This window comes from Jaculus jaculus, chromosome 10, assembly GCF_020740685.1.
Source record: "Jaculus jaculus isolate mJacJac1 chromosome 10, mJacJac1.mat.Y.cur, whole genome shotgun sequence".
Classification (NCBI taxonomy): domain Eukaryota; kingdom Metazoa; phylum Chordata; class Mammalia; order Rodentia; family Dipodidae; genus Jaculus; species Jaculus jaculus.
This window is the reverse complement of record NC_059111.1, coordinates 13,046,290-13,060,977: the sequence shown is the minus strand read 5'-3', so window position 1 is coordinate 13,060,977 and position 14,688 is coordinate 13,046,290. Positions and strand designations below refer to the sequence as shown.

At 49.2% G+C, this 14,688-nt stretch overlaps 1 protein-coding gene across 7 annotated transcripts in view; it reads left to right on the top strand.

Annotated features, from left to right (window-relative positions):
* The window catches only part of Megf11 (multiple EGF like domains 11), a 413,620-nt gene that overhangs the window by 363,993 nt on the left and 34,939 nt on the right, over window positions 1–14,688 (top strand). The gene's annotated exons all lie outside the window — the stretch shown is intronic.

The following is a 14,688-nucleotide window of genomic DNA, read 5'->3' as shown; positions in this document are numbered from 1 at the left end:
TTCTTTTTTTTTGTTATCTATTTATTATTATTATTTTTGTTTTGTTTTGTTTTTCAAGGTAGGGTCTCACTCTAGCCCAGGCTGACCTGGAATTCACTATGGAGTCTCAGGCCTTGAACTTACAACAATCCTCCTACCTCTGCCTCCCAAGTGCTGGGATTAAAGGCATGTGCCACCACGCCTGGTGGTTTTCTGTTTGAACTGACAGGCTTGAGGTACATTAGCTTTTGTGCGCTGCGCATATCATTTCCCCACGGTGCATCTGATTTGAGTCATGTGCTCGCCCAGTCATGCATAGGCATAAGATGGTAAACAGGGGACTTTCTAAAAGTTCACACAGAGGGCACAGTTTGCCCTACTGAGCATGCGCCTCAAGCACGTCTAGGCTGCCTGGGGGCCCCTGCTCTAGTTTCCTGGGTGTGTTTGAATGGATACCAACCACACAATGAAGTCACTGCGGGTTGCCAGGGAGCGATAGGTAAAATGTCCAGTAACTTTGTTTAGAGAGAGCTGTGCCTGTGGCTTCATGCAGATGAGAGTCCCGGAATGCTAAGTGCTTGGTTGGCAAAGCAGGGTGTGTGTTGCTCAAGCCGAGGCTTGGGTTCCTAATCTTCCCCGCGCTCACCTGCATCAGGGTTGTGCCCACGGTGAGCGCAATGGGCCCAGCAGTGTGGTAGGGCCCTCGCCTTGTGCAAGAGGAAACTAAGGCTCAAGGAGGCAAAGTGACCATCCCTCATTCATAAGTAGGCTGAGCCCGTTGCTATTGGAACCCAGAGCCTGGCTCTTTTAGTTCCCCAACAGGAGCTGCCTAGAGAGGAGAGAGCTGTGCATAAGCTAGCAGCCAGAAACCTCAGATGGAGCCTAGGTGGCCTCCCACCTCCGTCTTTCCCAGGCTGGGCATCACTTTGGTGGCACTTCATAGCTTACCAGTCTTGTGCCACTGTGCCTGCTTGTCCTCAGAGCTGCTGCCCTGGTGAGCACAAGACGTCTCAGTCTCTGAGACGAGGAAAGTCACTTGCAGAGCAGGCTTGTCCTGCACGGGGGCGTGGAGGACGGCTGGGATGCCACGCTCAGAGCTCCGCAGCCAGGGCCCCCCTCAGGTCAGCGCCGATGTCCGTACCAGCCAGGGCTCCACTCTGGGCCGCAGCCCTGGCTCTGCGCCCACTCGCAGCTGGACTTGGCCCAAGTGACTTCACTATTCTGTGTGTTCACTTCATCTTCTGCGGAGCGAGGTTACAGACCCTGACCTCGGTCTCGTCTCCTGGGACTGGTACGAAGCTTAGAGGTCACCATAGTTGAGAAAGACTGGAGGAAGTTACAGGGGGCGAGCTATGGGAGGGGCCCTGAGGGGTGGGGGCTGCAGCCTGCAGACCTGAACCCGTGTGTGTGACACAGGACAACCAGCTTTGTGCCTGGAATGTCCTTGAGCTCCAGCCCCTCCTCAAGACCCTGCCATCTCTGCCTTGTCATAATCGTGAGTAATCCCATTCGCAGGAGTACTTACCGCCCCCTCCCTCATGGAAAGGGATTTCTGCCGGAGGTGTGATTATGTCTAGAAAATGAGAGACGCTACAGGAAAAGGTTATGAATAAATCACATGGCGGTGCCAGGTGTGGCAGCGCACGCCTTTAATCCCAGCACTCGGGAGGCAGAGGTAGGAGGATCACCGTGAGTTCGAAGCCAGCCTGGGACTACAGAATGACTTCCAGGTCAGGCTGGACTAGAGTGAGACCCTACCTCAAAAACAAAAACAACAAAAAAATACATTAAGCTGGGCGCCTTTAATCCCAGCACTCGGGAGGCAGAGGTAGGAGGATCGCCGTGAGTTCAAAGCCACCCTTGAGACTACATAGTGAATTCCAGGTCAGCCTGGGCCAGAAGGAGACCCTACCCCCCAAAAAACAACAGCAGCAACAAAAATACATTGAGGTATGGAACTAGTAAGAAAACTAAAGATGGAGCTGAGCACGGCGGCCTGTACTTGTAAACCCAGAACACAAGAGTAGGAGACAGGTGGATTACGGAAAAGTTAGAGGCCAGCCTGGAGTCCACAGTGAGTTCACGTCTAGCCTGGGCTGCAGAGTGAGAATCCATCTCATAAAACAAAACAGGGGCTTGGGTGTAGCTCGGTAGATAAGAGTGCTTATCTCGAATGCATGAGGCCTTGGGTTTGACCCTAGCACTACGTAAACCTGGCATGGCACCGCACAACTGTCATCCGAGCGCTCCTGAGGTAGAGGCAGGAGGATAGGAAGGTCAAGGTCACCCTCAGCTACATAGGTGAAGGCCAACCCGGGGTACCTGAGAGTCCCCTTCCCACCCCCCCAACAATACAAAGGGTTCTAAGGGAGGTAGGAATGGAGCAGGCCGGACCCTGCAGGGGAGGATGAGAACCTGCACTTAATTCATCCAGCCAGAGGGAGCAGCTGCAGCCCATACAGGGGTGTGTGGGACAGAGCTGGCCTTGACCTCCTCAGTCCTCACATTAGGGAGATGGTGAAGTCACAATGTGGACGGGTGCTGACTCAGTACAGGGTCTGTTCTTTACCTATCTCTAGCCGGAGAGAGCGGAGGGAGGGGGGGATTTCCCTCTCGACCCCATCGCTCACCCAGTGGTGGCTTGAGCCAATTCCCTTTGAGCCCTCTTTACTGACCCTAGTGGGCATTCATGTCCCTCAGGGTTAACAGGGCGAGTCTGGCAGTCTTTAGATAAACTGTAGGGCTTTCTTTACGCCTGCAGTGGGCGAGTGTGAGCTCTTCCTGGGCCGTATGTTACAAGGCTCACACTGAAGTGTCCTCCACACTGACTGGGTAGAAAGCTGTTCTAAGAACAGTCTATCTGTTAGCTTGCTTAGTCTTCACCACCACCCATGTAGGAAGGTGCTGGGTTGTGCTTTTACATGTCTACTATTTGTATTTATTTATTTGCAAAGCAGAGAGAGAGGAGAAACAGAGACAGTGGGTCCACTAGGGCCACTGCAAACGTGCTCCAGATGTATGCGCCACTTTGTGCACCTAGCTTCATGTGGGTACTGGGGCATCGAACCTGGGTCGTAAGGCTTTGCAGGCAAGTGCCTTAACTGCTGAGCCATCTCTCCAGCCCTGAGAGATACTATTTTGACCCCCATTTTGCAGATAAAGAGATAAAGACAGATGGTTCATAACACGCTCAGTACCCTTGAACGCCAGAACCAAGACCCTGGACCAGCAGTCGGCAGCTTCCAAAGCCCATGGCTTGGTATGTGTCTGCACTGGGCACATCCAGAGTGACCTTCTCTGGATCCCCAGGAGAAAGCCTTCACTATGACCCGGGGTCAGAGACCAAAGAGGGCTGACTTTGAAAGCACCTGCCAGCCGAGGGAAGAATCAGGCATTAAGTCAGGGAGCTCTCAGGGTGTCTGTTCCCCTGGGCCACTGTCTTTACCTTGCTGGGGTAGGAACACACAGCCTCACCATTCATCCTAATCATGGGTCTTCCATACAGAATGTCCCTAGCCCTCAGTTCCCATGTTTGCACATCCTGGTTAGATGGTAGATGTCACTATTGCCATTTTGCAAATAGGCAAATCACCACTGGGCTCTGAAGTGTCATCGCCTTCCTCGGCCTCCTCTGGCTCTGAACCCATCCCTCAGAGGATCCCACGCCCCTCCATGCTCCAGGCTGGAAACCACCCTCAGCATTTTATGGTGAGGCAAAGTGGTGCATGTGTTTGGAGTTCGTTTGTAGTGGAAGGAGGCCCTGGCACACCCATTCTCACTTCTCTCTGTAACCCCTTTCTCTCTTTCTCTCAAATAAATAAATCATATAGATAGATAGATAGATAGATAGATAGATAATTTTTTTTTAAAGGAAGAGCTCAGATCTGGCATATAAACACCAGCTCACCTCACAGCTATCCGCACCACTGACAGCTCACACTCTCCACGGGGTGTCCCCACATCCAGCACCCTAACCAGGTCCACGGGACAGCAGCCGTAGATCCCACCCCTGCTCTGCTCCGCTCCTCCACACATGCAGTTCATGTGCTCACCTGTGGCATGTAGTATCCATGTTCCATGACATCAGCAATGACACTGCTCTTACACACTCTTACACACACACACACACACACACACACACACACACACATAGCCAGCAGGGCATCTGCAAAGACAGGGCTGGCCGGCAGATCTCTTCCTATCATACTCTCATTTCGTACCTGCCCGCTGTATGGTGCACACAGTCTGAGTGCCCAGAAAGGCCCCCCAGTACCCAACAGGACCATTTTCACAGATTCAGGAGGAATGCTTTGGACACTTAAGAATTCCAAGGAAATATGGGGGTGGGGAGGGAGGGAATTACCATGGGATATATTTTATAATCATGGAAAATGTTAATAAAAATTTTAAAAAAAAGAATTCCAAGGAAATACATAAGTCTGGATTAAAAAAAAAAAAAGAATTCCAAGTGTGCCAGGCATGGTGGTGAACACCTTAATCGCAGAACTTGGGAAGCTGAGGTAGGAGGATCACCGTGAGTTCCAGGCCAGCCTGAGACTACATAGTGAATACCAGGTCAGCCTGGACTAGAGCGAGACCCTACCTAAAAAAAAAAAAAAAAAAAAAAAAACCTTCCAAGGTTCAGAATGGGAAGATGGCTAAGCAAGCACTTGCCACTCAAGCCTGAGTACTGGGGTTCAATCCCAAGGCCCAACTGTTTAAAAAAATGGGGGGAGGAGGTTGCTGAAGAAATGGATCAGCAGTTAAAGCCCTTGCCTGTAAAGCTTAACAATCCAGGTTCGATTCCCCAGTACCCATGTAAAACCAGATACACAAAATGGAGTATGCATCTGAAGTTTGTTTGCAGCAGCTTGAGGCCCTAGCGTGCCCATTCTTTTTCTCTTTCCCTCTCTTTTTCTCTCTCCCCTCTCTCTGTCCCTACTTGCAAGTAAATAAATAAAAATATTTTTAAAAAAAATAGAGAAAGGGAGCTGAGCATGGTGGCGCACATCTTTAATCCCATCACTTGGGAGGCAGAGGTAGGAGGATTGTCATGAATTCGAGGCCAGCTTGAGACTACATAGTGAGTTCCAGGTCAGCCTGGACTAGAGTGAGACCCTACCTTGAAAAAAAAAAAATAGAGAAAAGGGGCTGGAGAGATGGGTTAGCAGTTAAGGCATTTGCCTGAAAAGCCAAAGGACCCAAGTTTGATTCCTTGGGACCCATGAAGCCAGAAGCACACGGTGGCATATTTACCTAGAGTTTGTTTTCAATGGCTAGAGGCCTTGGCATGCTCATATTCATTCGTTCATTCTCTCTCTCTGTCTCCCCCCTCTCTCATACACATACACATAAATAAATAAATATATTCTAAAAACTAGAAAAAAGGTAGAAAGTGAGTTTCTTTATTCCCAGCACACCGATGGCAAGATAGGAGGCAGAGACATAGAGATAGGAGAATTTTCCAGAATCTTGGAAGCTCAGTTGTCAGAAAGCACCACAGTAACAACAGTGAGAAAGAGAGAGACCCTGTCTTAAGATGACCCACACCCCAAAAGTTGGGGTCATGTCATGGGACTATACACAGGAAGTTCTCTGACCTCCAGACACATGAGCCTAACTCACACAACACACACATACACACAATTAAAAATAAAAGTTTGTGGGCTGGAGAGATGGCTTAGTGGTAAGGGGCTTGCCTTGAAAGCCTAAGGACCCAGGTTCGATTCCCCAGTACCCACATAAACCAGATGCACAAGGTGGTGCATGCATCTGGAGTTCGTCTGCAGCGAGTGGAGGCCCTGGAGCACCCATCCTTTCTCTCTCCCTCTCTCTGCCTGCCTCTTTCTCTGTTTCTCTCTCTCAAATAAATATCTTAAATAACTAAAAGTTTTTAAAATGCCAAGGTTTTTTTTTTTTCTTCTAGGCTCATCTCAGACTCCCTTTCTAGCTGGGAATGGCCTTGAGCTTCTAACTACAGGGGTATACAACCACACCTGGTTTACATGGTCCTGGGAATCCAATCTAGAGCTTCATGCGCACTAGGCAAGCACTCTCTCACCTGAACTACATCCCCAGCCCTGAAATTTCATGGATTAAAAAAAAAAAAATGTGCCAGGTGTGGTGGTGCACACCTTTAATCCCAGCACCTGGGAGGCAGTGCTAGGAGGATCGCCATGAGTTCGAGGCCAGCCTGAGAAGACATAGTGAATTCCAGGTCAGCCTGAGCTAGAGTAAGACCTTACCTTGGGGGGAGGGGGGAAGCAAGCTAAGGCTATGATGAAAGCCTGGAGAGTGGTTTAGACTATATGCTGCCCACATTGGCTCCGGAAGCCTGAAAGGCTCAGGCCAGTCTTGAGGGAGAGCCATCTTCTCCAAGGAAGCAGAGCCCAGAGGCCTGCAGTCAGTGCTTGGGCCCCTGCGGCTGGAAGCAGCCCCGGTCGCTGGTGCAACAGAGGCCAGAGCTTTTGAACAGGGCTCAGCAGAGCAGTGGGGAAGAGGGAAATGAGGCCTGGAGCATGGAGCAGAGCTGTAGCAGGAAGCCCCGTCTGTGCACCTGAGGACCCAGACGGCCAGGATGGTCACGCAGAAAGCATCGTCCGCAGCACCATCAGCACCACGAGCAGTTGGCACTCTCTCCACGCATGTCTGTTGTCATCGCTGACTCTTAGTCCCACTGCCTGGGATTTTCACACTCTAGCCGGGGATGGGAGGAGAGGAGCCGGCGGCCACCCTCTCATCTCTCTAGCCCTCTGCACCTCACGCTTACACAGAGCGTCTTTCTCCCCAACACGCACCTGCTGTCAATTGTCGCTTTATCAGTGAAACACTAATGAGGTCCTGGGAGACTTGCTGGGTGGGGGAGAGGCCCTTGTGAATAGTTTTCATTCAGGCCGCTCTGTTTGCCTTGGAGGTCATGAGTCACTTTCTTCCTGAATTAAAAAGAAAAAAATATATATATATAAAAGTTCCCACCTTGCATGTTGCTTTCCATCTCAGTCCTCAGACCTGGGAGTGTCTGAGAAGGGGACCAGAGGGGAATGTAGAACTGGGGAGACAGCTCAGCTGCTTAAAGTGTTTGCTTGCAAAGCCCGCTGGCCTGGGTGTGATTCCCCAGTGCTCATGTAAAACCAGAGACACAAAGTGGCGCGTGCATCTAGAACTTGTTTGCAGCAGCTGGACCGATGGGATGCCCACATTCATTCATTCTCTCTCTCTCTATATATATATATCTTTCTCAAAGAAATATTTTAAAAATAAAAACAAGGTATAAGGACCAACACCCCTAGTTAATCCTCTGACTTCTGCATCCACACTGTGGCACACACACACACACAAACACACATAAAATTCTAATTATTGCAGACATGATGGTCCACGCCTTTAATCCCAGCGCTTGGGAGGCAGAGGTAGGAGGATCACCGTGAGTTTGAGGCCACCCTGAGAATACAGAGTGAATTCCAGGTCAGCCTGGGCTAGAGTGAAACCTTGACTTGAAAAACCAAAAAAAAAAAAAAAAATCTAGTTATTTATTTGAGAGTCAGACAGAGTGAGAATGGGCACAGCAGGGCTTCTTGCCACCGTAAACAAACTCCGGACACATGAGCCACTTTGTGCATCTGGCTTGACACAGGTACTAGGGAATCAAACCCAGGCCACCAGGCTTTGTAAGCAAATGCCTTTCACCACTGGGCACTCTCTCCAGTATAAATACACACACACATACGCACACACACACATAATTTTTGTTTTGTTCTGTTTTAATTGTGATCAGAGAGAAAAATAGTATGAACGCACCAGGGCCTCTTGCCGCTGCAAAGGTATTCCAGGTGTCTATTGCCATTTTGTTGCATCTGGCTTTGTGTGTTGTGGTAGTTTTCATTTATGTCCCCCACTAGACTCAGGAGTTTATTAAAGCTTGTGACTTGAGTTTCCAGCTGCCTGGCTGGAGGAGGTGTCACTGTGGGCGGACCCTGGGGTCCAGCCCTGAGGTGTCACTGGGGAGTGGATCTGAATTCCAGCCAAAGGCCCAAGGAGTGCTTGAGCTCTGTTGGGGTTCCCAGAGTGGGCCTGCTTGTGATGCTGGTGGTGGTTTTTCTCTCTCCGTGGACTTGGTAAAGGGGGTCCAGCTTCTTCTACCAATGTGGAACTTCCTCTGGATCTGTAAGCCTGAAATAACTGCCATTCTTCCCAAAAGCTGCGTCTGGCTTGGAGGTTCATCTCAGCAACGTGGAGCTGATGATGACATGTGGGTACTGGGGAATCCAACCCAGGCCTTCAGGCTTTGCAAGCAAGTGCCTTTACCTGCTGAAGCATCTCCCTAGCCCCACACATAAAATTCTTGAACCAGGCATAGTGGCATAGACCTATAATCCCAGCAGTTAGGAGGGTGAAACAGGAAGATTAGGAGTTCAAGGCCAGCCTCAGTTACATAGTGAGTTAGAGGACTTCTTGAGCTGCATAAGAGCCTGTCTTAAAAAGCAAAAACAGGGCTGGAGAGATGGCTTAGCGGTTAAGCACTTGCCTATGAAGCCTAAGGACCCCAGTTCGAGGCTCGGTTCCCCAGGTCCCACATTAGCCAGATGCACAAGGGGGCGCACACGTCTGGAGTTCGTTTGCAGAGGCTGGAAGCCCTGGCGCGCCCATTCTCTCTCTCCCTCTATCTGTCTTTCTCTCTGTGTCTGTCGCTATCAAATAAATAAATAAATAAAATTAAAAAAAAAAAAAAAAGCAAAAACAGGGGCTGGAGAGATGGCTTAGTGGTTGAGGCGCTTGCCTACAAAGCCTAAGGACCCAGGTTTGATTCCCCAGAACCCATGTAAGCCAGATGCATACAGTGGCGCATGTAACTGGAATTTGTTTACAGTGGCTAGAGGCCCAAATATGCCCATTCTCTCCCTCCCTCTCTCTCTAGTGAATAAATAAAAATAAAATATTTTTAAAAAAGCAACAACAGGGCCAGGCATGGTAGAACACCCCTTCAATTCCAGCACTCGGAAGGCAGAGGTAGGAGGATGGTTGTGAGTTCGAGACCACCCTGAGACTACACAGTGAATTCCAGGTCAGTCTGGGCTACCTTCGATAAACCAGAAAAATAAATAAATAAAAGCGATCATCCCATTACCATTGTGTTAAGTGCCACGGAGGGATGGTAACATGGACTTAGGCTCTGCAAAGTGGAAGAAGCAAAGGGAACGTGGAGCTGGAAGGGACAGCGTCATACCCAGTCTACCGTGATGGTTAATGGGACCCACAGCTGCTGTAAATGTGCAATAACCATGAACAGATGGATGCATGGAGCCAAGAGACCCCAGGCCTGTGTTTTACCTCACTGAAACTCACCCTGACTCAGGGCCCAGGGCCTTTCTGGCCAATACCATCCCATCTCCTCCTCCTTCAACTAAAGGTCATTTGAGCCAGGGCCGTTCAGTCCCCAGGTCCCCTTTGCTGAGCTCTGGAAGGTATGTGGGTGCACCACCACCCCCTTAGCCTGTGGATGGGGAACCCAGCTCAGATAGCTTCCTAGCCACAGAATATAGTTAAGAGGTCCAGGACATGCATTTCCATAGTTGCCGCCTTCTTGGTGTGAGGGTTAGGGCCAGACGCTTTTCCATTCACCTCCTTCCCACATCAAAACACCCTCATTAACCTCCTGCCTATCGCAAGAAAAGCCAGTGATAGACATCAGAAGCCCAGCTGTGGATAATTTCCCACACCGAGCCGCACGACAAAGCAACCTATCGCAGGGGTAGAGAATTCAGTAAACAACACTTGAAACAGATTTAAAAGAACATATAAGTCATTATGTACCAGGGTCTGGGCCCGCACAGATGCCCCATGTGGAGAGGCAGGTGGAAGGCGAGTAGATGTGCGTGCCTGGAGGGAGCCACGGCTCGTTCACACCGGGTTGTAGGTGTGAACTGCCAATGCTGTGTCTGTGATTAACGTGAGTTTGAACCTACCTTGAGTTACAGAGTAGGTTCCAGGTTAGCCTTGGCTAGAGTGAGACCCTCTATCAAAAAACTTCGGGCTGGAAGAGATGGCTTAGCGTTTAAGGCATTTGCCTGTAAAGCCAAAGGATCCCTGTTCAATTCTCCAGGACCCACAAGAGGCCAGTTGCACAAGGGGGCTCACGCGCCTGGAGTTCCTTTGCAGTGGCTGGAGGCCCTGGCGTGTCAATTCATTCTCCCTCTCAAATAAATAAATAAAATATATTAAGAAAAACTTAGCCAGGCATGGTGGTGCATGCCTTTAATCCCAGCACTCAGGAGGCAGAGGTACGAGGATCACCTTGAGTTCGAGGCCACCCTGAGACTACACAGTGAGTTCCAGGTCAGCCTGGGATAGAATGAGACCCTACTTTGAAAACTTAAAAAAAAATAATTAAAGAACTGGGGTGCATGGATAATGAAGATGTGGCACATTTATACAATGGAGTTCTACTCAGCAGTAAAGAAAAATGAAGTTATGAAATTTGCAGAAAAATGGATGGACCTGGAATGGATTATACTAAGTGAGGTAACCCAGGCCCAGAAAGCCAAGCGCCACATGTTCTCTCTCATATGTGGATCCTAGCTCCAGATGATTGGGCTTCTGTGTGAGAGTGAAAATACTTAGTAGCAGAGGCCAGTAAGTTGAAAAGGAGACATAAAGGGAAGAGAAAGGAAGGGAGGAGGATACTTAATAGGTTGATATTGTATATATGTAATTACAATGATTGTAATGGGGAGGTAATATGATGGAGAATGGAATTTCAAAGGAGAAAGTGTGGGGGTGGAGAGGGAGGGAATTACCATGGGATATATTTTGTAATCATGGAAAATGTTAATAAAAATTAAAAAAGAAAAAAGAACTGGGGTGCTGGGACAGCCTCACAGGATCTCATTGGCCTGAAGCTCACTCATTAGGCTAAACTAGCTAGCTAATAAGCTTCAGAGGTCCACCCACCTCCACCTCCCTAACACTGGGATTGTTGGGGGGGGGGGTGCACTGCCACACCTGGCTTTTTTTGTTTGTTTGGTTTGGTTTTGATTTTTGAGGTGGGGTCTAGCCCAGGATGACCTGAAATTCACTGTGTAGTCTCAGGCTGACCTCAAACTCAAGGTGATCCTCCTACCTATGCCTCCTACCTATGCTGGGATTAAAGGCGTGTGCCACCATGCCCAGCAGAGAGAGAGAAAATGGATGTACAAGGGCCTCTAGCCACTGCAAATGAACTCCAAATGCATGACCCACTTTGTGCATCTGGCTTTAGTGGGTACTGGGGAATCAAACTGAGGTCGTTAGGTTTTACAGGGAAGCGACTTAATAGCCTTGACTTAATAGCCCCCGCCCCAAGGCACCTAGGCAACCAGGGTAGGTGAGCACAGGAGAGAAATACTCCCAGGAGATAGTTGAACAGCTCTCTCGGTTTATTGTCAGGGAAAATGAGTTTATAAGCATCTGAGGGTGGGGGGAGGGCCCTAAAGGGATTGGACATTCCAGGTTCATTTCTGATGCCTAATTAGCAGATGGGGACATTCATTCCAGCATGTAGGTAATGGGAGGGGGGAATCAGGTGATCTAGGGTCTCAGGAGGATTGGCTGTGTGAAGGCTGATCAGGAGTTTCCTAGGCAACTGGCCAAAGGTTATAGGGCTATGGGCAGCGAACCTAAGTTCAGGTGTGCTGGGCTTGGAGAGGGAGTGGCCTCCTGTAGCCCGGGGGTCCTTAGCCAGGCTTGGAAGCTCAGGCCCCTCTCCTGAAGGCTCCAGCCTGTGCCTGGCAGTGCCCACACCACCCCACCCTCACCCCCAACTCTTTTTACATGGTACTGGAGACTGACCTCAGGGCCTCTGCTTGCTAGGTAAGCACTTTACCAACTGAGCTATCTCCCCACTCCCTGTTTTTGTTTTTTAGTAAAGGGGACTGTGGGGTGGTTCCGGAGGAGCCCTGGAGAGAACTGTAATATAAACTGAAGCCAGAAGGGTCAAAGGAATTCTTACTGCTCTAGGTCACCAGGAGTTAAGACAATATGGTTTTTACTGCAAACAAGATTGCAATCTTGTTTGTGAAATTCTCAGGAAGTGACTGGTTTTCAGCTGGGAGAATAAGGTTAATTCTCAAAGGTCATACACAGGACTCAAGCCTGATGTTGCTATTTTAACATTCCCATTTGATTTGGTTTATTTTGTTTTTGAGACAAGGTCTCACTCTGCCCCAGGTTGACCTCCAACTCATTCTAGGCATGGGCTATCACCCCCAGCTTAGTTGCAGTTTTCTGTTGTTGATTGGCTTTGCTTGTTTTATATGTCTATATAAAAAGAGTATTGCTTCTGTGCAGGCAATCTTTGCAGTGAATTTTATTAATTGTGCTCTCACTTGCTCTTTGTCGCATTAAAAAAAATAAAAGGCCAGTCTGTTGGACTTGCCTCAAAAAGAAAATTAAAACTTTTAAAAGAAATATTAGTGAGCCGGGTGTGGTGGCACATGCCTTTAGTCCCAGCACTCGGGAGGCAGAGGTAGGAAGATTGCCATGAGTTAGAGAACACCCTGAGACTACATAGTGAATTCCAGGTCAGCCTTAACTACAGTGAGACTCTATCTTGGAAAAAAAAGAAAAAGAAAAAAAGAAAGAAAGAAAAAGAAACAATAGTGAAGCCAGGCTTGGTGGTGCACGCCTTTAATCCCAGCACTCGGGAGGCAGATATAGGAGGATCACGGTGAGTTCAAGGCCACCCTGAGACTCCATAATGAATTCCAGGTCAGCCTGTGCTAGAGTGAGACTACCTTGAAAAACCAAAAAAAATAAGAAAAAAAGCGGTTAAGGTATTTGCCTGAGAAGCCTAAGGATCCAGGTTCAATTCTCCAGGTCCCACATAAGCCAGATATCTGCACATGGTGACACACGTGTCTGGAGTTCGTTTGCGGTGGCTAGAGGCCCTGGCGCACCCATTCTCACTCTTTCTCTCCATCTCTAATAAGTAAATAAAATCTTTAAGAAAGAAAAAAGAAAAACCTAAAAGAAAGAAAGAATAGTGAAAATCAGGAAAAGGAGATTTATTCAATATGGGCACTTTGGAAAGAGGAATAAATAAAAGAGCCCTGTGACCCTCAAGTCCATCTTTGGGGCCCTGACATGAGGTTCGGGTTTAAATAGAAGGCAAGAGGTGTGCAGAGCTGACTAGTCACGGTCAACGTGTAGTCCATCACTGACCCAGCTCCACGCTGTCCCGTGAGGCGGTCAGAACTGTGTGAAATCTCTTCCCAGGGAGGCACGTTCACCCTCTGGCTGGTACCAGGCTTCTGCCTTGTCCTCCCAGCATGAGATTCCTGGGGAGATTCCAACTTCTTGAGATCCTGCCCTCTCAATAGCCAAAGGGAGGGGTGCAAGCATCTCTCCTTAGAATGCCTTCTTCCTTCCAGCCAGGATGCTTATACTGGCCCGGCAGTTCAAGCTGTGGCCTGTTTGGGCAATGACGAGAATAGAGGGCCAGCCCCGGGGGGTGGTGACAGGAAAGGATAGGGCCTGGAGTCCGGCACCTGCCCCCTGGGAGCGCATGCCTCCTCTCCTGCGCCAGGCCAGTGGGATCTCTCTTCCCGGCTTCTTTCTGCTTAAACCCTAGAAAATCTGTCCCATTCTTTTTTTGTTTGTTTGTTTATTGAGGTACAGTCTTGCTGTAGCCCAGGCTGACTTGGAGCTCTTAGCAACAGCCAAAGCTTTACTGATTATTTACCTCGGACCAGGTACCTGGTACGCTGTGACCCTATACAGACTTCTGGGGTTGTTCCCTAAGGGACTTTAGCCTATCTGAGTGCCTTGGTGTGGAAACTGGGCCCTTCCCCAGTGGGTGAGGGTGGCTGGTGCGATCGATCGATTGATCAGTCGTGAATGCTCACACACATGATGTCTTGCCTTACACTCTCAGGATGGGTCTTAAAGGACAATCAAGAAGCTGGCTTCCACGGTCCTTCCTAGGGGCTCCCGGAGAGAATCTGTTTGCTATTTGCTTCCTGTTGGCAGAGTCCAGACCTTGTGGCTATAGTTCCCTTCCTGGCTGGGCTCATTCTAGCTTCGAGAGGTCACCACATCCCTGGTCCTAGGGCTCCCTTCCAGCAGCTTCGAAGTCATCAGGCGGGTGGCGGACTTGCAGTGTGGTGTGTCTGACATACCACCCGCTTTGCTCAACTGCTGTGTTGGTTTTTTGTTTCTCTGGCCATATCAGGAATCAAACCTATGGCCTACCACATGCTCGGCAAGTTTCGACCACTGGCTAGAAGCCCAGCCCTGATCAGCTGCTTTTTGGTTTTTTTTTTTTCCTGTTTTGTTTGCTTTTGAGGCATGGTCACGCTCATTCTCCAGGCTGACCGAGAAGTCACTCTGTAGCCCAGAATGGCTTTGAACTCACGGTAGTCCTCCTACCAAGTGATCTACTGTGCCATGTCTGGTCAGCTACTTTTCTTTTTCCTTTTTGGTTTTTTGAGGTAGGGTTTCACTGTAGCTCAGGCAGACCTGGAATTCACTATGTAGTCTCAGGGTGGCCTTGAATTCACGGCAATCCTCCTACCTCTGCCTCCTGAGTGCTGGGATTAAAGGTGTGTACCACCATGCCTGGCTCAGTCAGCTACTTAAAAAAATACATTTAAGGGCTGGAGAGATGGCTTAGCGGTTAAGCGCTGGCCTATGAAGTTTAAGGACCCCAGTTCAAGGCTCAACTCCCCAGGACCCACA